The sequence below is a fragment of the Pteropus alecto genome, unplaced genomic scaffold (assembly GCF_000325575.1).
Source record: "Pteropus alecto unplaced genomic scaffold, ASM32557v1 scaffold68, whole genome shotgun sequence".
In the NCBI taxonomy this organism is placed as follows: Eukaryota; Metazoa; Chordata; class Mammalia; order Chiroptera; family Pteropodidae; genus Pteropus; species Pteropus alecto.
This window is the reverse complement of record NW_006441386.1, coordinates 2,910,655-2,934,132: the sequence shown is the minus strand read 5'-3', so window position 1 is coordinate 2,934,132 and position 23,478 is coordinate 2,910,655. Positions and strand designations below refer to the sequence as shown.

At 39.4% G+C, this 23,478-nt stretch overlaps 2 long non-coding RNA genes across 3 annotated transcripts in view; one reads left to right on the top strand and one right to left on the bottom strand.

Moving 5' to 3' along the window:
• Positions 1 to 8,138: 8,138 nt before the first annotated feature.
• On the bottom strand, positions 8,139 to 22,597 carry LOC107196158. 2 transcript variants are annotated; one of them, XR_001517519.2, is made up of 4 exons: positions 22,473 to 22,597; positions 11,078 to 11,278; positions 9,283 to 9,384; positions 8,139 to 8,744 (listed from the first exon to the last, which is right to left on the bottom strand). It is a non-coding gene; the product is annotated as an uncharacterized LOC107196158 (long non-coding RNA). The 2 variants fall into 2 exon arrangements; XR_003048378.1 differs by lacking the exon at positions 8,139 to 8,744 and adding an exon at positions 8,795 to 9,002.
• A 261-nt stretch (positions 22,598 to 22,858) lies between these two features.
• The window catches only part of LOC112485237, a 2,541-nt gene continuing 1,921 nt past the window's right edge, over positions 22,859 to 23,478 (top strand). The window contains exon 1 of the long non-coding RNA XR_003048379.1: positions 22,859 to 22,970. This is a non-coding gene — a long non-coding RNA (uncharacterized LOC112485237). The remainder of the gene's footprint in view (positions 22,971 to 23,478) is intronic.

The window sequence follows — 23,478 nt, the reverse complement described above, 5'->3', positions numbered from 1 at the left end:
CTTTTTAAAAAGCTTTGTTTAAATATACTTTATATGCCATAAAATCCACCAGTACTAAGTATACAGTGCAATGATATTTAGTTAATTTACAGTGTTGTGTAACCACCACAATTCAGTTTTTAGAACATTTTCATCCTGTCAGTAAAATCCCTCGTGCCCATTTGCAATCAATCCCCATTATCACCTCCAGTCTGAAGCAACCACTAATCTACTTTTGTCTCTGTAGATCTGCCTTTTCTGAACATTGTATGTAAATGGAGTCATACAGTATATAATCTTTTACATCTGGCTTCTTTCACTTAGCATAATATTTTGAGGTTTATCTATGCTATAACATGTATCAGTATCTTATTCCCCTTTATTGCTGAATAGTATTTCATTGAATAGATATACCATGTTTACCTATTCATCAATTAATGGACATTTGTTTCCACTTTTTGGCCATTATTAATAATGCTGCTGTGAACATTCACATACAAATCTTTGAGTGGACATATGTCTTCATTTCTCCTGCTAGATACCTAGGAATGAATTGCTGGGTATACAATAAATAATAATTTAACTTTTTATTTATTTTTATTTTATTTTGTTATTAGTTTTAAGTATACAGTACATTGGTTAGACATTTATATAGTTTATGAAACAATCCCCCTGATTGCTCTTTCTCTCCTCTGGCTCTCCACCTAACATTAATGCCCCAGCTCCCCAACCCCCTCTTCTCTGGCCATCACCAGATTGTCCTCTATATTTGTGAGTCTATTTTTGATTAGTTTGTTCTTTTTATTCCTTAGATTCTGTATATAAGTGAAATCATATGGTATTTATCTTTCTCTGTCTGACTTATTTCACTCAGCATAATAACCTCTAGGTCCATCCATGTCACTGCAAATGGTAGGATTTCACTTTTTAATTGCTGAGTAATATTCTATTGTATATATGAACCATAATTTCTTTATCCAATCATCTATTGATGGGCGTTTAGGTTGCTTCCATATCTTGGCTATTGTAAACTGTGCTGCCATGATCATAGGGGTGCATAGATCTTTACGAATTATTGCTTTGATTTTCTTTGGATAAAAACCCAAAAGTGCAATTGTTGGGTCAAAAGTTATGTCCATTTTTAATTTTTTGAAGAACCTCCAGATTGTTTTTCATAGTGGCTGTACCAATCTCTAATCCCACCAACAGTGTATGAGGGTTCCCTTTTCTCACCAATACTTGTTCTTTGATTTATTGATGATAGCTGTTCTGACAGGTGTGAGGCGAGAGCTCATTGTGGTTCTAATTTGCATTTCTCTGATGAATAGTGACCTTGAATATCTTTTCATGTGTCTGTTGGCCATTTGTATTTCCTTTTTGGAGAAATATCTGTTCAGGTCTTCTGCCCATTTTTTAATTAGATTGTTTATTTTGTTGTTGCTGAGTTGTATGAGTTCTTTATGTATTTTGGATATTAACCTCTTATCCGATGTATCATAAGCAAATATCTTCTCTCATTCAGTTGGTTGTCTTTTCATTTTGATGATGGTTTCCTTTGCTGTGGAAAAATTTTTTAGTTTGATATCGTCTCATTTGTTTATTTTTTCTTTTGTTTCCCTTTCCCGAGGAGATACGTCTGAAAAGAAATTACTAGTAGCAATATCAGAGTTTACTACCTATGTTTTCTTCTAGAAGTTTTATGGTTTCAGGTCTTACATTTAAATCTTTAATCCATTTTGAGCCTATTCTCATGTATGGTGTAGGAAGGTGATCCAGTTTCTTTCTATACATGTATCTGTCCAATTTTCCTAACACCATTTGTTGAAGAGACTGTCTTTACCTCGTTGTATTTTGCCTCCTTTGTCATATATTAAGTGAGCGTGTTGGCATGGATTTATTTTGGGGCCCTCTATTTTGTTCCATTGATCAACATATCTGTCTTTATGCCAGTACCATGCTATTTTAATTACGGTGGCCTTGTAGTATATTTCAATATCAGGTAGTGCGATACCTCCAACTTTATTTTTCTTTCTCAAGATCGCCGTGGCTATTCAGGGTCTTTTATGGTCCCATATAAATTTTAGGATTATTTGTTCTAGCTCTCTGAAAAATGCCATTGGTGTTTTGCTAGGGATTGCATTGAACCTATAGATTGCTTTGGGTAGTTTGACATTTTAATGATGTTGATTCTTCCCACCCATGAGCATGGTATATACTTCCATTTATTTGCATCTTCTTCAATTTCTTTTTTCAATGACTTATAATTTTCTAAGAACAGGTCTTTACCCTTCTTGGTTAATTTGATTCCCAGGTACTTTATTGTTTTTGATGTAATTGTTTTCTTAATTTATCTGGTATATGATAAAATGAGATTGTTTTCTTAATTTATCTTTCTGAAAGTTCATCATTGATGTATAAAAATGCCCCTGACTTCTGAATATTAATTTTGTATCTTGCTACTTTACTGAATTCATTCATCAGTTCTAACAGTTTTTTGGTGGACTCTTTAGAGTTCTCTATATATAGTATCATGTCATCTGCAAATAAGGAGAGTTGTACTTCTTCTTTTCTACTTTCGAAAGGATAACCAAAATTGACAAATCCTTAACCAGACTCACCAAAGTAAAAAGAAGACTCAAATAAATAAAATCGGAAATGAAAGAGGAGAAATAACTACAGACTACACAGAAATACAAAGGATCATAAAATACTACAAGCAATTATACACCAACAAGTTGGACAATCTGGAAGAAATGGGTACATTCCTAGAAACATAATCTCCAAAGACTGAGTCAAGAAGAAACAGAAAATCTGAACTGACTGATTACCACCAACGAAATCAAATCAGCAATTAAAAACCTCCCCCAAAACAAAAGTCCTGGACCAGATGGCTTCATAGGCAAATTTTACCAAACATTCAAAGAAGAATTAACATCTATTTTTCTCAAACTATTCCAAAAAATTCAAGAAGAAGGAAGGCTCCCTAATTCCTTTTATGAGGCCACCATGATTCCAAAACCAGACAAATACATTACAATAAAAAAGAGAAAACTATAGGCCAGTATCTCCTATGAACACTGATGCTGAAATCCTCAACAAAATATTTTTAATGTATTGCTGAATTCAGTTTGCTAATATCATATACCAGATCAAGTTGTATTTATTCCTGGGATGCAAGGTTGGTACAATATCCACAAATCAACTAATGTGATACATCCCATTAACAAATCCAAAGATAAAAACCATATGGTCATATCAGTAGATGCAGAAAAAGCACTCAAGAAAATCCAGAATCCATTTATGATAAAAACTCTCAGCGAAGTACTCCTCTTTCATTTCCGATTTTATTTATTTGAGTCTTCTTTTTACTTTGGTGAGTCTGGTTAAGGATTTGTCAATTTTGGAAAATCCAGAATCCATTTATGATAAAAACTCTCAGCGAAGTGGAAATATAGAGAACATACCTCACGTAATAAAGGCCATATATGACAAACCTACAGCTAACATCATACTCAATGGGGAAAGGCTAAAAGCATTTTCCTTAAGATCAGGAACGAGACACAGATGCCCACTTTCACCACTGTATTGCTTTTCTAGATTATTTCGTTTATTTCCGCTCTGATCTTTATTTCCTTCCTTCTACTCACTTTGGGTTTGTTTTCTGTTCTTCTTCTAGTTCTTTTAAGTGTAAAGTTAGATTGTTTTTTGAGCTTTTTCTTGTTTCTTGAGGTTCTATATTGCTATGAATTTCCTCTTTTAGGACTGTTTTCACTGTGTCTAATAGATTTTGAGTCATTGTGTGTTCATTTTCATTTGTCTCTACATATCTTTTGATTTCTTCCTTGATCTCATTCATTGTTTAGTAGCATGTTATTTGCTCTCCCTGTGTCTGTGTATTTTCTAGTTTTTTCTTATAGTAGATTTCTAGTTTCATACCATTATGATTGGAGGAGACAGTTGATATGATTTCAGCCTGAAATTTATTGATGCTTATTTTGTGTCCTAACATATGATCTATCCTGGAAAATGTTCCATGTGCACTTTAACTTTTCAAAAGGTACTTCTAAACTGTTTTCCAAAGTGCCTCCACTGTTTTACGTTCCCCCAGTAATGTATAAGTGTTCTAATTTCTTCACATCCAACATTTTTATTGCTTTTTTGATTATAGCTATTCTGGTGGATATGAAGTGGTATCTCACTGTGGTTCTAATTTGCATTTCCCTAATAACTAATGATGTTGAAGATCTTTTCATATGGTATTAACCATTTGTAGCTCTTACTTGATGAAATACTAACTCAAATCTTCTGTCCATTTTTTTAATTAGGTGATTTGTCTCTTATGATTGACTTTTAAGTGTTATTTATATATTCTGGATACAAGTCCTTTATCGAGTATGTGATTTGCAAATGTTTTCTCCCAGTCAGAGGCTTGAGTTTTTATATAATGATGTCTTTTAATTTTCTTAAGTACAGAGTTTTTCATTTTTATGAAGTCTAATTTATCAATGTTTTCTTTTATGGATCATACTTTTGTTGATATATCTAAAACACTTTGTCTAACTCAAGGTCATGGAGACTTTCTTCTATGTTTTCTTCTAAAAGTTTTATAACTTTAGCTCTTCCATTTAGATTCGTGTGATCCAATTAACTTTGTGTATGGTGTGAAGAGTATAAATTAATCTTCTTGCATGTGGGTATCCAGCTGTCCCAACACCCTTTGTTAAAAAGACTATCCTTTCCTTATTGAAATGCCTTGGCACTTTTGTCAAAAATCAACTGACCATGTATATAAAGGTTTATCCCTGAACTCTCATTTCTGTACCTTTGATCTATACATCTATCCTGTGTCCCTACCACACTGTCTTGATTGCCATAGCTTTGTAAGATGTTTTGAAATAAGGAACTATGAGTCCTCCAACTTTATTCTTCTTTTTAAAGAATGTTTTGACTATTGTTGACCCCACATTTCCATATAAATTTTAGAATCATCTTGTCAATTTCTGCACACACACAAAAAAGTGTGCTGGGATTTTGATAGGGATTATATTTAATCTGCGGATCAACTTGGGTGGAATTGCCACCTTAACAATATTGTGTCTTCCAAGCCATGAATATGGAATGTCTTTCCGTTTATTTAAATTTTCTTTAATCTCTCTCAAAAATGTTTTGTAGTTTTCAATGTACAAGTCTTGTGCTACTTTCGTTAAATTTATCCCTAAGCATATATGTCTTTTTGATGTTATTGTGAGTTTTTTTATTAGGAATTTTTTAAACTTATTTTTTGAATAGTCCACTACTGCTATACAAAAATACAATTGATTTTCATATATTGATCTTTTATCTTATGAATTTGTCCAATTTGTTTATTAGTTTTAATAACAACAAATTAGTAGTTGTTTTGTGGAATCTTTAAGATTCTCTTAGTATAGGATCATGCCATTTGTGAATAAACATAGTTTTACTTCTTCTTCTTCCATATGAATGCTATTTATTTCCTTTTCTTGTCTGATACAGAATTTAAGAGCTAAAACTCATTAATGTCCTGGTAAATTTCCATGATTACACTTATAATATAGATGAGGGGACTATAGCCATCTTTTGTAATACCAACTGAAGTTTATAGGGGCAGAGGGCAGAACTGGTCACTGCCTTAGCAGAGGAATAAAATGCCACTTTGCGTAGACTTGTGGTTCATTATTTTCCTGTTAGTGGTTGGTTCTTTAGCAACCTGGCTGAAGCAGACATTAAACCCAGTGAAACAAGCATGGAAGAGCTCTGAGTAGACAAAGATAGATGCCACACATCCTCCAAGCTCATTTATGTAACCCCCTGGAAAATCTCTGTTCTATACAGAACTTCATCTCCAAGTCTACATGTTGTTTTAACATGCATGGGTGCTTGGTTTTCTAGTGTTGGTTTGGTTTGGTTTGGTTTGGTTTGGTTTGGTTAAAAAACTATGCTTTAGGAAATATATTGGAGAAGAGACAAACCAGGAGACAAAGGACACTAAAAAGTGAAAAGATGGTTCTAACAGTGAGGGAAGAAATGGAAAAAACATTAAACATTCTATATATATATTTCCTGGACACCTATTAATGCAAGCCTTGAGCTCAAGACCTTAAAAGCACCGCTGGCAAGCCAACTGAAGGCAGCTTCCCAGTCTTGGTAGGCTATAAGGGCATTGGCCAAGCAAGCCAAAACCCCAGTGACTCCATCTGTTTCTTTTGTGGCTAATGAATCAGATTCAAGTGCAATTCTTTATAATTTTCCTTATGAAACTCTAGCTTGTTAGAGTCAACCCATTATTCTAGTCTTTGAGAATCTCTTTGGATTCTGATTCTGGTTTCTGAGCTAAAGATTAATAACTAAGCTGAACAGTGATTTCTCGCAGTGGTATCCCTGTGTCCTCACAAAGGTTAAATCTATTTCACTGCAGAATGAAAGCATTAGCTCCCATAGCTTCTTAAAAAGATCCTAATCAAGGAATATCAGAAAAAGGCATGCAAAATAAAAACCCCCCATCCAGCCAGGCTTCTCACTGTTGGAGTGGAAATTTATAGATAAGAAGCAATAAATAAAGTAGCATTGGAATATAACTCAAAGTATGAGATAAATATTCATAATTTCATACTGATATAAATTAACAAATGGAGGAGAAATAAAAACCCCGATGCAGAATTCCAAATAATTGATGTAAATATTCCATTCTTAAGGAAGAATATCCCCCAATTTCGTAGATATGGGCTGTGTAATAGTGAGTGTCTTCCAAAGAAAGGGGTATAAAAGGGGAGGGGAGTGACTGCATAATGGAGACACCTGACAAACACTACTTCAGCCTTGTGATCAAGGTCAAATCAATAGTCATAAATCATGATATTATATGATGAAAATGACTCTTTACCTCTGTGATCTCCCAAGAACCCATAAAGTCAGTCTTATTATGAGAAAAACACCAAACAAATTTCAATAATAGAGCATGCTACAAAATAGCTCAGTACTCCCCTCAAAATATCAAGGTCATCAAAATCAAGGAAATTTGGATAAACTGCCCAGTTAAGAGGAGCCCAAAGAGACAGAGCAACTAAGTGTAATGCGGTATCCTGAAAAGGATCCTGGAACAGAAAAAAGACATTAGGTAAAAACTAAGGAAATGTGAATAACATGTGGAATTCAGTTAATAATAATGTATTAATATATTAGCTCATTAATTGTAACAAATGTTCCATACTAATGTTAGATGTTAATTATAGGGGAAACTGAGTGTGGGGTACATGGGAATGCTCAGTACTATCTTTTCGATTTCTCTATAAATCTAAAATTGTTCTACAAAAGTCTATTTAAAAGAAACCTTAACGTCACTACCAATTTTGAAAAACTTTAAAGGCTTAGCATCAATTATCTGGAAAATTTATTTGTGAGAAAACCTTATTTCTTTATGATGATGGATAAGTGAAGCATTGTTGAATTATCTCTGCATCTCTGAGCAAGTTAATGTTTCTAAGAGGAGAAAGTGTGGGGGATGGAAAGTAGGAGAAAGAAAATGCATGTGTGTGTATGTGTGTGTATGTGTGTGTATGGTTAAACAAGAGGAAAAAGTGAATCCTAAATTGTTAAAAGCCTGGAGTGGGACTTAATCTAATTTATAAGCAGTTCCACTAGAGATGTACGAGTATTTTGTTGTTGTTGTTATTAAAGAGAAAAACTAGTTTCAAGCATTATTACGCATTTTTTCCCCTCCCAGAAGCTAAGAAAACCATCTGTGAAAACCTGTTTGCATGTTTGTTTTCTACAATAAAATGCAAAATACTTCTTCCTGTTAGCAGATTATACCATATGCCTTTCCCTGTAACAAAATCAGCATGTTTATTAATGAACCCAATCAGAGGCAAAGATTTAGAAAGATTTAAGGAATTGAATTTTCCATTCAATATTTCAGCAAAAGGAAATTCTGATTAGACATCGTTGTTGTGCTTGGAAAATATAAGCTTTGTTTTTGCTTTGAAATCAACTTACTTGGCAGGGGACAGAGAGCAGGAGGAGAAGCCTTTGAAATTTTTTTTGTAAAAAAAATCTGCATTTAAGAATGGCCCTTCCTGTCTGATGATTTCCCTACTAATTTATCCACAGTTTATATGTGATTAATATTTAATTTGATCAGTTTCATTTTTTTCCATACAGACTAATTAAAGTGCCTGATGGCCCAAATCCCCCATATCTGAATGCAGTTAGAAGCCTGTGGGCTTCCTGGAGTGAAAGGAAGCGGATGAAGTAGTGTCAGCCATACTGGCAAAGCAGCCCATGGTACCCGTAATGGGAACATCTGAGCGTTCCAGTGCCAACCCTCACTGGCAGTCCCGTTGACCACCTGAATAGTCAAGAGGCTTGGTGGCACTGGGTGCATTAGAAAGAAAGTCCGACCTACCACCTGCAGGACAGCAGCTCAAGTGCCAAGCACCAAACCAACCGAGTGGCCTGGAGCAAATGACTCTCCGTAGGCCCCAGTTTGCTCACCTGATAAATGAGGGTATCAGCTCTGTCATTCTTTTATTTCCAAGCTTGCGGAAAAATGGAATGTGGCACTAGAGACTGTAAGTGATAGAAGTCTTGAAAACCAGACACAGGGCAGATTTTAGGATAGATGTTCTGCTCTGGTCATTCAGCCTCCATTCAAGTCTTCTTTCTATTCCATGGTGTAGACAGAGCCTCGCAAACATGGATCTCATTTTATTGCGTTCATTTTTCATCTGCTGTAGCTTCTTAGAACCCTTACAAGAAAATGAAACACATTACCAAGGGCACAACTTAAAGGGGGAAAGTGATTGATGAGCCCTTGGAAGGGCAAGGGCGGGCTGTGGAGCCACCATAAGCTGAGCCAGAGTAACCCCTTTACCTTCTTCACAGGATCTTTTGACAGCATTTTTGTGCTGTAGTCATGATACATACGGATCTCAACAAGGCAGCTAACCAAGTGTCAACTCTGTCCTTGTAGGCAATACAGAAAAGTGTCTTCTTGTTCTAATGAGCTAGAGCAAATGAGAACAAGGAGGCAGTTTGGGCAACTTTGGTAACTATAGAAAGAAGCATTTTAAATTTGAGTAAATGGGCTGGGGCAGAGAAGGTAGGGCTAAATATTTACAAGCTAATGATTTTTGAAAAGGATATCAAAGATTGTATGAAGATTCCTCATAAAAGGACCTTTTGACTGTTCAGCCACCCTATCTCTAGAGCAGATACTTATCAATAGCCCCCAACCCAACCAAGTCCCCCGAACACCCTGCCATCCAAGGAAAAATACATACACACCAATAAAACACATGTCCTCGAGGATTCTTTGGCCCCTGGATACTCTGGTACCTCCTCAGATTTTTCTTACTGCTGTGGCTTCCTCTCACTAGAGGAGCTGGCCTGGAGGTAAAGAGGTAAATGAGATAGACAAGAGGTGAAATAGACAAGAGGTTGAAAGTGTATGGTTGGAATAGCACAGTCTTCCCTAGTCACAAACCAGTCGAAACCAAGAACCTGCTGGAGGAAACATTCCTGTGAGTTCATTGGAGGGGGATTTCCATTCTTCCGAGGAGTGATAAAAAGTATATCTGGAGAAAATGGTTCCATGGACAAATAAGTTGAGGAAATCCTGGGTTAAATAAAGTTAGACATTTGCTTTCATTGGTAGGTTGTGTTGACTGCAGAACTTCTCAGAGGCTTAAGTATTCTAAAACATATTTTGTGAATATTTCAGAAAAAGATATGGTACTGAGTATTTTGACTTGGAAGCCTTTGCCCACAGAGTATATCCTTAGACCTGGAACCCTGCCACAGTGGCCTGTCTCTTGTTACTTTTTTCATAAGCTCTGGACCCAAACTGCCAACTTCTCACCATGTATCTCTGTGTAAGTATCTGCAACTTAACACTAGTACATCTGACATTTTACCATTCCGCATACACCATGCTCCTCCTTAACTGTATGCCATTTTGAGTGCTGCTGGTGAACTCCTGCCCATCCTTCAAAACCCAACTCAAATGTGTCCTTCTCGCTTACTTCCTCCCAGTGCTCTCCAAGAACATCTCTACATCTAATGTGTCACAACTCACACTGGCATTGTGGTTTTCGGTGTGGGTTTTGTGAAGTCGAGGACTGTGCCTTATCTGTGTTTAAATCCTCATCATTGAGCAGAGTGCAGGGCACTTGGCGAGTCTGTGAAGCTGGATGCATATCTTTCGTTCTAGTCAGGCCTGTGCAGCGGAGGGGAGTCTCATCTTTATTGCCACATCTGGCTTTACACCGGAGGCCTAAACCTGCCGGATGCAGTTTTGTTCTTTTCCCTGCTGGTTAGGGCTTTCAGGCACCCAAAAGCTGAAGACCCTCAGAGACTCCAGAGGAGGCCACAGGGGCCTCTGGCTGCAGCCACCCCTTGGTTCTCAGCCAGCCAGTGCTCCCAGCCCACAGCCTAGACTGGAGGAGGTGAGCAGGAGGCCCAACTTCTCCTATCCAGCTTGGCCGAGTCATGTTGATATTCTGGCGGCATAGCTGGGCTTGTTATTGAGCACATGCTTTGCAGATTAGCCTGTTTGTATAGCCAATCGAACATGTGCTCCATTAAAAATTAAAGCATCCTGTTTTAAGGATGGAGCAGGAGACATCAGCTGCCACTGTGTAGCAGACATGCAAAGCCCCAGAGCCCATTACCATAGGTTACAGCAAATGTTAATCAGTGCCAGCGCAGTTAAATAATGCAGTTTGTGCAGATGGCAGCTACTACATCTCCTCACAGATGTGTCCTCAAGTCCCGGAGGTTGCTGTATCACAGGAGTTGTCGGGAGCAGTCAGATCTGATGCTGACTGTCAGTATCACCTTTTGTGTTTGTGCTCATCCACCAGCCAGCTGAGAGGCGATGATCAGGATGACTCCAGGCCCTGTTTCCAGCAGCCCCTCCAGAAGCTGGAGCAGAGTGCACGTGAGGCTCACAGGAAAGCAGGACTATTTTGCTAAGTAGCCAAGAACACCCAAAGTAAAGTTCTGCGTCTGTTCCATGCAACCTTCCCCAGCTGCACCCTGTGAGAGGCGTCCAAGCCAGGTGGAGGGGGAGTGTTCTCACCTTCACACTTTACTGCGCTCTGGTTGTTGGCGGGCAAGAATTATATATGTTCTTCCCTGGCTTGGAACACCATGCTGGGTCGGGAGGCGGAGTTCCCATAGTTCCTGCTGTACAGACGGTGCCTGATTCTAAGCAGCAATACGTTGTCCCCAAAGCCCAGGCACTTGGTTCTCTGGTCCAGGTGTCCCTATCCTTGGGACCCTGAGAAGACATTGTATGTAAAGTTAAGTAACAAATCACCACTTGTGCTGCAAGCAGTATGAAGCAACCAGTCATAGCAAGAAAAGACCAAACTGTTTCAAACTGACCAGCTCTTCACTCTCCCTGGAGCCCTTCACTAGAGGCTTTTTCCTTTTTTGTGGGGAGGATGGGGAGACGGGCCTTCTGTGAAATACACCATTGACATTCACACATTCACCCCTGGGAGCATTACATTTCATCATTGTCAGTAACGGGTACAATTACTGAGCCAATAATGGTAATCCTCTGTTATCAAGAGAAGATGAAATTAAGCTCAGGGTAATCAAGTATAGGACATTTTTAAATAGAGAAGCAGGAAAGATTCTTTTGAGATAGTTAAATATTTTATTTAAAGCTTCAAGCTTCAGCTTTCTGAAAAATACACTCCTGTCATATTTCCTGAATGTCGTAATATTCCTGAATATTATCAAATGTTATCGAAAATGTAATGTGGAGGAAAATAGTAAAAGAATTTATTCATCTTATTTTCTTTCCAGATTCGTCCAACTATGCTGTATCTTCATTCCTAGGTGTAACAAACTGCATGTTGCGAATGTAATGCGTTGCTGCCTAAGTGTGCATGTGGAAATGAGGGACAGGAACGAGGGTCTTTTTGCTTTCTTCGACCTAAGTATAGATACGTTGTTCCTCCTTCATCATAGAAAATGCTACTTTGAAAGCCATGCATCAGATGATATCACTTCTGCCCTTTCTTACCTACCATCCTCTCCCTCATTTGTTGAAGATTTTAGCATCTGACATGCCCCTTCTTTCCATTGAGACTCAGCATTCACATGACAACCCGTCAGAGCCTCTGGCCTCTCAATTCTTGACCTCCTTGCTTCCACCTCAGCCTCCCATTGCCCATCGTCATGCTCTTCATCTTGTCACTACCAGTAACAATACCAATTTTAAAATCGTGATTCCCAAATCATTGGAGGCAAGGAGATCAAGAAACCGAGAGTCCAGACCTTCCATTGTCTTCTCACATTTAGAACAAAGGTCCTCCCCAGAGTCTGGCACCTACCTACTGCTCAACTTCATTGCCCAACAGTCCACTCAGCCACCTGGCCTGTGGTTTGTCCTTCCAACGAGCTGAGCCAGTGTGCACCTCAGAGGTTTGTTCCATTTGTGAATTCTCTACCCTCTTATCGTGTCACTTGGCTTGTTCCCTCACTTCATTTGGGTCACTCTCTTTAAATGCCATCTCGGGAAGCCTTTCCTGACTGTATAAAAACAGCAGTGCTCCCACCCTCCAAGTCGCCTGTGTCTCCTTATCCTGCTTTGCTTTTCTTCATAGCACTTAGCCAACATTTACACACACACACACACACATACACACACACACACACACATGCATGCACATTCATTCCCTTATCCATTGACTGTCTCCTCCATTGGAAGACAGGGATTGGGCCTCTTGTGTTTACCACTATACTCCATGCACTTTTAATGGTCTTTTTTTTTAGAGAATTAATTAGTTGAATGGTCGAATGAATGAAAGAATATGTTTGGGCTGGAAGCAAATTTTGGAGGTGAGGTTTCAAGAAGACAGGGTCATTTATAAAGCTTTCTAGTAAACTTTCTATCAAAAACATTTTTTTCAACTATTAACACTTTATAAATGAGCAAATTTCACTTCCTAGAAGGTGCCCTTAGGTGCCAAGAATTTGGGAAAGCAAAATAATTTATTTTCCTAATACTTTGTGAAATCTAGACTATTTCAAGCTGTGAGACTCTTAGGGCTAGCCTTAAAAGTTCCCCCATCCTATTTTACTTCACTAGCAAGTTTCTTTCTTTCTTTTTTTTTTTCCCAATGAAAACAAATCTTATTTTTAACTTCTGATTTGAGAACTAGAACAAGGTTTTGTAATCAATCCCACACCAGGCAAATACAGTTGATGCATTTAAGCGGATTAGGTTATAACTTGAAAGCAGCAGAATCAGACAGGGGCTTGAAAGTGTAGCTTAAAGCGCCAGCCGTGTCAAAGGGACCCCCTCTCTGAAGTACTATAGCATTGGTCCCTGTTACTTAGACAAATCCAACTCTAAAAAGTTTTGACAGTTTGTGTCTGTGAGCAAAAGTGAGATAAAATGGTTCTTCTTCACTACCCTGATTTGGAAGAAAAGTTCCAAACCAGAGTGAGATTGTCATTGTCATGTAGTAATTTAATCTTCCTTTGGTCTTTATTCTCCCTTTCTAAATCTTAGCATATGAGACCATAGGTTCCCTCTTAAAATTTTCCATTTGGCTTCTTTCTTGTTTTACCAATAAGAGCTTAATTCCTCCTCTCCACCAGTTCATCACCAAGGCACTTGCTCTGAAGATTGTGTATGCCTCTGTGCCAGTTGTGATATTTTGGGCTGCAAGTAACAGAATTTCTAACCAAAAGTGGCCGTAAAAAAGGGATATTTAGTTAATTATCTCACAAAATGAGACATCCAGAGGTAGCCAGGTGAGTGCTGGACTGGCTTCTCTAAGAGTCTCTTGGCTTTACCTTCTGTTGATATGATGGCTGCCACAGCTACAAGCATTGTGTCTCCAACTCATGCCCATGGAAGGAAAGAAGGAAGGAAGGAGATAGACTTAGTCCTTCACCGTGTGTTTCTTTTTATTAGAAAGGACCTTTCCAGAGGTCCTGCAGGGACTTCCCCTTACATCTCATTAATGATTCATCTAGAACTGGGTCACATGTCTACCAGAACTAGTCACGAGCATGTACAGATTAGCTTAGACCACTTCAGCGTGTCCTGGGCTGGGCACATGACTGATACCTGAACAAAGCTGGGGTTTTCTCATAACAGAGAAGGGACAAGCTGCTGGGAGATCACCGTCTCTGCTGTACATTGTCTTCTACAGCAATGCAGCCTGTCATTTCTACTGGGAAAAACTCATTCCAAGTGGAGTAGTAGATTAGCTTGGTGTCTGTTTTGATAGGCTAGAATAGTATAAAGCATTTAGAAGTGATCTTAAAACACTTGCTCATTTATGTCAGCACGGGTTATTTATATACCTCTAGGATAGCACTTAGTACACAGCGTCATGATTCCATGTCTTCATGTCACCAGGGGCCTCTGATTTCTACTTTGTGTTCAGAGCATACAGAACGGTGCCTGCAACTTAAAAGAGGTGGAGATTCACTCAGTTTTTGCCGAATGAGTGAACAAATGAATGAATAAATGATTGAATGAATGAATGAATAAGCAAATGATGAGTAGGACATTCTTGAAGTCATGTTTACGAAAAACAGTTGAAATAATTATAAATGTTTACCTGGAGAATGAATGAATGAATGAATGAACATGCAAATGAATAAGGAAATGATGAATGAGATGTATTTGAAGCTGTGGCCTATGAACTGTTAAATGACGATAAATTGTTTACCTGGACAACAGATTTGAGGAATACAATGACTTTTTAAAATAAAGTGCTTGAAATTCTTTCAAGTGAAAGAGATTACAACCGCTTTGTGGCTTCTCTAAGGATAGAGCTTGGGAAAGCGAGTTGAAACTACAAGGAGACAGAAAATTCTTTCTTGTATTGAGCTAAAATCTAAAAGTAGAGCTATGTGAAGTTGAAATTAACTGCCTCAGGAAAGAAGGAGCACACCATCACTAAGCACAGAGTGACTAGGCGCCTGGCAGGTTATTGTAAACGGGGGTCCATTTATCATTGAAGATTGAACCAAATGATGCTTATTCTCTGTTGTATCTGTGGGCACTCCCCAGCAGCGATGGGATTCTCTGAAATTTTAAGAAAAAACTCTACATTTTAAGTGTTGAAGACAATTCAGTAGTTATTTCCAAAGAAATAGGAGATTTTATAATGCTGCGAAACATCTTTGAGTAATCCCACCTGTATTTATTATTCCCAATCATATGCGCTATTCTGTTGGGCTCAGTTTTTTGATAGGAGGAATTCTTTAAGAAGAAAAAGATGTTAGATCTCATTGGTTTTGTCTGTCTTAATGGGGCCTGTTTCTAACTTCAGTACATTATCTACTTTATGTTTTCTTTAGGTTCACCTTGTGTACTCTTGACATATTTGGGTAGAGAATGAAGAGAAGTGCTCAGCCTCAGGGGGTGGGGGCATGGCCTAGGGTCCACATGGACTGTCTCACTGCAGAACTGAAAGTCAGAGAAAAGAGATGGAAAATGAGAAACTGGGGGGCATCATTCGTTCTTGTAATTATAGTGAGGAAGTGTACTGCATATGTATGTTCCCTCAGTAAAACAGGTGTTCTGCCCTTAAAATGGTAATTACAGCCTATTTCAGATCAATGATCTTCACTTATTTCATATCACTGCAGCATTTTTTCCACGTTCAACCACCCTGTGATATAGAAAGCTTGCTCACCCTTGAAAAAATCAAAATGCATATAGATTTTCTGAAATAAGCCCCCTTTCTGGAAGTATTTTGTGGTTAGTTTCAAAATGTAATATCCTGAGGAAGGTTTAGGTTGGCTTTTTATTTTAATGCAAAATAAAAAGTAAGTCACTGTGCAATGAGTGATTTTACTTCCATTAGCCTAATGTCTTTGTGGTTTCATTTGAGGTCACTACTAGATTATTTTTCTTGCATTATTTCATCAGCTGTCAGTTCTATTAATATAATGTAATTCATTCAGTGCTGAGATTTTTTAAAAGACATCACTGTAAGCGTAGAAGGCAGTTTTTTAGGAAGTTTATTTAGATGATTGTAGGGTGTCAGACTGCCTCCATCTTCTTCATGCTCAGTGTCTGAAGGGTCACTTACAGATTGCACATGCTCTTGGATGCTCAAGTGGTTATTCATGATTGTGTTTTTATACCCAGCACATAAAAATATATCTGCAGCTTCTCTATTATCATCTTTTGAAAGACTGTGGCTTGCCTGTGGGGTGTACAATTGTGTTCACTACTTAGATTATAGGATACCTGATATATCTTTTATTTAACACTATCAGTAACCCTTTTAAGGAGGTTTTACTTCATTTTACTCTATTAATATGTTCATTCTTGGGCTTTGATTACAATAATGAGGTGAATTTATGTTTGCATATATAGTGGATATCATTCAGGAAATCTTTTGAAAATCATTCATTAACCACCAGCTATATACACCTTGTTAATCCCTAGTGCTTGTAAAGAAATTAGAAACTCTGCTCTTGAACTTGAATAAATGATTGAGACCTATGGAAACATCTAGAAAAGTGGTTCTATGTTTCTTTTTCTTTTATGGGTTAATTTTTAAATGTTAAAAAAATGGAACTCTACACAGTAATAGTTATACCTGTACCATCTTATAATTAAAAAAATAATAAAAAGCATATATTGAAACACATATGGGTAAAATGATACAATGTCTTGGGATTGTTTTTATATAATCTGGAAATGTGGAAATACTGGGAATTGGTAGAGTGTAGATAAAACAAGGTTGGCCATGAGTTGATAATTGAAGCTGAGTGATGGCAGGTGGGGTTTATTATAAAGTTCTCTGAACTTTTTTATACAGCTTTCTCAAATATATTTGAAATTGCTAGTTATTTAAAAAAAACATAAGGAATAAAGGGTGACTGTGAATTTAGCTGTATTTTTAAAAGGAATACATATTTTAGTAATCACTGAAGCATCTCTGTTTCAAAAATAATAATAGTTACATGAGAGTAGCATATGATTTATTCAGACTACAGACAGAGATTGGTGCTGGAACCCCTTTACTGTAACTATTAGAGTACAGTAGATAAGCAAGTTCAAGGCAGCTTGATACATACTGTGTACACAACTGTTGAGTACATTCCACGGGACATAATTCTTGACTGTAACAGTGTACGTACAGCTTTGTTAATGTACTCCTGCTATGTTGCTTAGTAAAGGTAGTGCCCAATGGAAGAAGATGGTGCTGTCGCTTAGGCAGTGATAACATTTAACACAGATTGTCTAAGGCTGACACATGTTAGAAAGTCTAGAATAGAAAGCAAATAATCTAATCCATTCAAAACTCAGAAAGCCTCCAAATAATAGCAATTTTACCCTATCGGCCTCTGCCAAATTTGCCGTTGGCCCACTGTCTCCGGTGCCAGATTGCCAATGACTTTCTTCCCTGATCTCAGTCATGTCGACCTATTCCTGCCGTCTCTTCCTCAAGCAGAATTTAAAACACCTACATTGCCCTGCTGTCTCTTCCTCAAGCAGAATTTAAAACATCTACATTGTATTTTGATGTCTATGAAGATTAGAGAGGAAAAGTATGTTTGCTGCCTTTTTTCCCTGGCCTGTTTTTATTGGGACATTATTTCCTTGAAACTCTTGGCCTACGAAAGCGCGCAGGTGAAATTATCCTTAATTGATAATTATATAGGTTACATGGGAATTGAATATCTATAATAAATCAGCCCTAAGAAAATGTTTCTTTTTAAAATTTATTAAATATTTGAACTTTATACAAAAAATAACATTGAGATATTTAATTCATGGTCCAGCTATGGTGTTCATTTAAAGGTTTAACTATTTCCCACTGTTTAAATATATCTGTCTACTCTTTTGTGCTAACTTAGCATGTCCAAAATATTGAAAAACGAATGATCAAGGAATTTAAGGAATACTACCCCGGTGAAGCCAGAGGATATTCTTGAGGAGAAAAAAAAGAATACATGAAACTTATTTAACAAGAAAGATTTGAGTCAGGCAATCTACATAATATATCCACTGGCATTAAGGCTGTCATCTTGGTATTGCATTTCTGGTACGAATTTCGCAATAGCTGTCTTTCACTGTCGGTTCTAATAAAGAGTGTTGGTCAGCTTAAATTCCCTGGGAGCTCGGAGTTATGTTTTGTGAACTGCATGTGCCTGAGGCCTCTCATGCATGATTTAAACTGCTTTGTAAATGTCAATAGGTGGAAAAGCATTGGATCCCTTGTAGATTTCTCCAAATCCTCAAAGATGTGTATGCCATGTATAAACCATGCTGCACTCTCAAGGCCATTGCTGTTTTTTATACTTGCCTAACTGGGGGTTTAAGGTATTGCCAGAAGCAAGATATCAGTGTGTGCATGTCTCGATCCAACTGGCCAATGAAACCCTTTATTAAGAAAACCTTTGCACCAGAGAGCATCTCCAGTGACCTGAAATGGGCACACCTCATGAATGTTGAATGGTCTTCAAACTCTACTTCTTCATTCTTGACTTTTTTCAAAACGCACATTCGACTTAATTGAATTTACTGATTTCATACACCATTCCATGGACAGCTGTGTGGGGCTGTAGAAAAATACCTCCATTGGGAGTTCTCAGGCCTGGTTCCTGCCTGGCTCTGTCACTTCTGGCAGTTTGTTCTTGGGCAAACCACTTAACCTTTTTCGGGACCTCCCCACTTTTGGATCCAGTGGGGTTGAATCCAGGAGGCTGATAAATGATCTCCAGTTACTCCTCGTCTCTCCAATATCATGGATTCCAAGAGATAGTGACAGACAGCCAGTATGACACTTTTAAAGCCATGGGAACACATGTCACTTTTTAATTAGGCTTGTTCTATCCTCTACTGGGCAGCAGCCCCAGAATGGCCATCCGCACTCGCACAGAGGGGTCTGAATGGTCAGCCCGAAGGCTTACCAACTCATCTGTGCTCAGAGCCCTTCCTTGTGATGTTTCCCATCGGCCTGAGAGCAGTGTGAGGCTGCTCCCCTTGCTGCCCCTGCCCCCCACAGTCCTGTATTCCTTCAGTAAAAGGTGTTTTCTCACTTTCATGAAGAGGCCAAAGCAAATGATAGTGAGGAGATGGCATTCCAGGGTCAAGGTCCCCCATTTGAGCAGAAACACTAAACTGGCTTTCTCGGAGGCTCATTTTGGAACCCATCATTCTGGCTAGTGTGGTGTCTGGAGACAGAAGTGCTTAGGAAAGGCATGCTACATAAACATTGCAGAATGAAGTTAGTCAGAGTCAGCCATCAGAACAGAGATGGCCTTTTTTGTTCTTCCGCTTCCTGTTTTGATTCCTGCATAGTTCTGGATGAGTCACTTTGATCTTTTCGTTCCCCGTGTTCACTTTCTAACATAGTCTCTTCCTGAGGGGACAGTTTTCACAGGATTAAGGAAGAGTGCCTGTGGCAGCTCTGAAGCCAGCCTGCCTAAGTCTGAATCCTGACTTTTCTCCTATTAATTGTGTTGCCTTGGACAGGTTGGTTAACCTTTCTGTATCTCAGGTTTTAATCTGCAAAATACAATACAAGTACCTATCTCATTAGATTGTGAGGATTAATTGGGTTCTACACATATAGCTCTTAAAAGAGAGGCATATGGAAGTGTTTGCTGTTATTAATATGGTTTTTCTTGTTTTTATTATTTTTGAAAGTACTAAGTTGAACCTTTTTAAAAAGAGAACAATTTCACCAGCATTGGAAAAAAGTCATTTGCCTAATTCCCATCTTCTCCACCCCAGTGGGAGTGGTCTAAACGGTAGAGCTCCGGTCTGAGGTCTCGCTCACTCGCTCTGGGTCCGTGCCCGCTTGGTTAGGAAGCACCGCTCCCAGCCTACACTGTCTCGACGTCCATGTCCTTGGCAGCCACAACGAGGCTGATTTGGAACTCTGCAACCTGGAGATACCTTTGCAACACTGTCGCCACCAGTGTTCCATTTGTGTGTTTATAGAATGTCAAGTAAGCACGTACTTTGTCACCCTCTGACGTGACCTCGGGGTTACTTTCTGAGGCTGTTGACAAATTTTTAGACATCCCAGTTTTATCAGCGGAAACCTTGAAGAGTGACAAATGGTTCTTGGAAGAGTTGGTACATACTATAAAATGTCAGCTGGCTCATTTATAACCCGGTGATGTCCAGCGTCTAAGCCGTGCTATCAGCATAGACTATAGATAACTCACCCTCATGATGCTCCACTCTCCCCAAGTACTTTGTGCAGCTGTTCTGGTTGAAGACCCAGTTGACATCTATAATAGATATCAAATGGAGAGCCTCTTATTTTATCACTTTCTGTGTTTCAACACTGGCAGTCCCTGTGGACTGTTGGAAACAGGCAGCCGGCACATTATGGGAAAGGTGACTTGCTGAGCCCCTGTGCCCCGAGGACATTATTAAGTGCTAGAGAACCTTGTTAGCTCATAAAGTTGGTTCAAACCAATTATTGCTGTGTGACCATTACCATCGCCAAGAATGTAACTCTTTTAAATTCTTGCCCATAAAGCCGATCTTTCCAGTACATTATATCATAGAGCAAGGCTTCTGATCTGGCCACAGTTGCATTCCACTGGCTGCAAAGACTAAACACTGCATTTGCTGCTCAGTATTGGTTATCCTTCAGTGCTTCATAGAGGCGGCAAGACTGCTATTTATAGATTTACTTTCTGTCTCTCTGGTTCAGCACAGTCAGTTTTGACACACTGTCCCAGTAATCTGATCAGCCATGCTGCTTTTAAATGAAGGTCTAGGCCTTGGCCTCTGCAGAGAGGGTGACAGCTGTCAGATACAGATAGTAGGCTACAGACCCTGGCTGCTAACACCCTCTCATTCATTCCTGTTACAGATCATTGACCACAGCTTGAAGCTGTGCTTTACAGTCCGCCGATTAGTTGGCAAGAGATCTACATACTGTATTAGCAAGGTCAGCCACTGAGATGAAGGCAAAACTTAAACCCCTGCACTATTTTTAAACCGGTAGCCATTTGTTAAAGCTGGTTATTTTGGTGCATGTCTCTCTTCTTTTCTTTCTTTTTTTTTTTGTCTTCCTCTCTCTCTCAAGATAAAAGATACTTGTTAAAACTCTTTATGAGAGTTCATGGAGATGGTGAAGAAGATGAGATGTTTCGCACCTGAGAAGGGTGCAGTCTTTCTCAGAAACTCATTCAGCCATGGTGGGGTAAAAAACAGCGTTAGCCATGCTCGTTCCTTGTTTTGATCAGACTGTGTTGGGAAGTCTCAGCCCAGGGATCCCAGATGAATGTTCGACCTATGAGTACTCTCTCTGGCCGTGAACGTGTGGATTAGGCAAGTCTGGGCTGAAGTGAGCTGAGTTACAGCTCTTACAGCCCTGTTCACTCCTAAATGAGAGAGTCGGTCTTCCTTGCCAGCTCAGATGATTGGGTCCATTTGAGAGGCATTCCCTTCTCCAGGGTCCGTCTTCCTCCAGCACCTCGTATCTGGGCGTTAGGAACCTGGCATTGTTCAATGTGCCATGTCAGACTTGCATAAGGAGAACTTGTCCCCAGGGACACCTCGCATCGTAAAAGTGATTCGCTGACTTCTTCATAGCCACTGAACATCTCTGCTGTTCTAGAATCAACACAAATGACCAAACCTTCGATCTTGTCTTTACCCAGAAGGGTGTCTACTTACAAGATCTTGAACTCTACCTCTCCGTAACCACCCTCCTCTGTGCTTTCACCTCTCCTACTCCTTCATTCCCACTGATCATTCCTTTACCTTCATGACAGCCACCTGTGCCTTCGCTCGTCTCTGTTGTCCCCTAGGACCTCATTATCCTTATGTGGACCCAGCTGGAGTTCCCATTCTTTTTCAAGGTTATGCTCTCTACTCTCTCTATTTTATATTCCCCTCGCCCTCTTCTGTGAACTTGTTGCACCTTCTTGTTGCATTCCCATCTCCTGTCTGATCTCTCCTTTTTCAGTCTCTACTTTTTGTTGACTTATGACCCAGCTCGGTTTCCTCAGGGTTCAAGGGCACTGCAGGCCCTTGACACTGAGTCAGTCTACTGTCTTATGGCATTGCCTCCTGTTTTGTTTCTTCTCCCGTCCCCAAGGCCTCGTGCACACATTTACTGAACACGCCCTGCATTATCAAGCTGCTTTTGCTGCTTTTGCCTTCTTTCACCCTAGAGAGCCTTTAAAATGACAGATCTTAGTATACTTGGTATACATACTCAATGAATATTTGTAGGATGAGTGTACGAATACCAGTGAAATGTTTGACATTGTTCTCCATGTTGACTCAAACGCTTTGAATGAAAAGGTCAATAAAGATTAGTGGAAAGAAGTTACGTCTGACCACAAACAAAGTTGAGATTGAAGACTTGCTAGAAGTGTAACTTGGGGCAGGTTACTCTGAGACTTGAATTTCTCATCTATAAAATGAGGCAAATGATATCATCGTCAAAGATTCTTGAGAGGATTAGAGAAAGATAGAAGTAAAGTGCCTAGCACGGTACCTGGCAGAGAGAAGGAACTTGGTAGATGTTAATTTCCCGACTCTGTCATACAGCACCCACTCCAGACTTCAGTGTTCTGGGACGTTCCTTTCCATTCACTTCAGGAGGCGACAGGTAGGACTGCTTTGGTGGCAGAGAGAAGGCTAGGAGATCCCCTGGGTCTCCTGACTTTTTACTGCAATAAATCAGGGGATGTTTAAGCAGACTTCGGCCTGCAGAAGGTGACTCACTCTCACATTCTCAGCTTCCTGCCCAGGGAATCCAGGTGGAAACTGGGCTTCCACTTCCCCGCTTCACATTGGAGCTGGGAGACGTTAGCCTGTGTGGAGGAGCATGGGGAAATCTCAGCCTGGCTGCCGCGTGGTGTGCAGGTGCAAGATGTGTCAGCTCTGGGAACCACAAGCCTCTGCCCCAGACACACGGGGTGGTCACACTTTTGCAGGGATGAAGCAGCAGCCCCAAGAATGCTCTCCCTCCTCTTCTAGCAGTCATCATGAGGTGGGATCTGGAAGCGATCTGGTCCTGTTAGGACTGAGGGGGAAGATCTGGGTCCTGTGCAGAGCAGCTTTGGGATATTAATGAGTCTGTGTTCCACAGAAAGGAGAAACTTGCCTGTTTCATTTATTTGCAATAAACCATATGAGATAACATTTGCAGGCAGCTCAAGTATTTGTCAAGTTCAGAAGTAATTCAGGCACATGACTGATGGAGATGGGGGAGTCATTTCGATGTTACAGATTTTCTGTTGTTGTTCCGGGTTCCGAGGCGTCACTTGGCCTAGCTCTGACTGTCCAGAGGGAGGAGACGGTGCCAGTGGGCACATGTGATACACATGACGGGCTTCAGCTGATGCCACATATACAAAGTGATCCTGGGCTCTTGCTGATGTGCACAGGGTGGGACGGAGGTGTAGGAAAGACATACTCATGTTTTAGGAGGGGAAATACAGGGTCCCCTTTGTGGATGGAAAATGGTCAGGTCTTGGAACATGCCTCTAATGAATTCC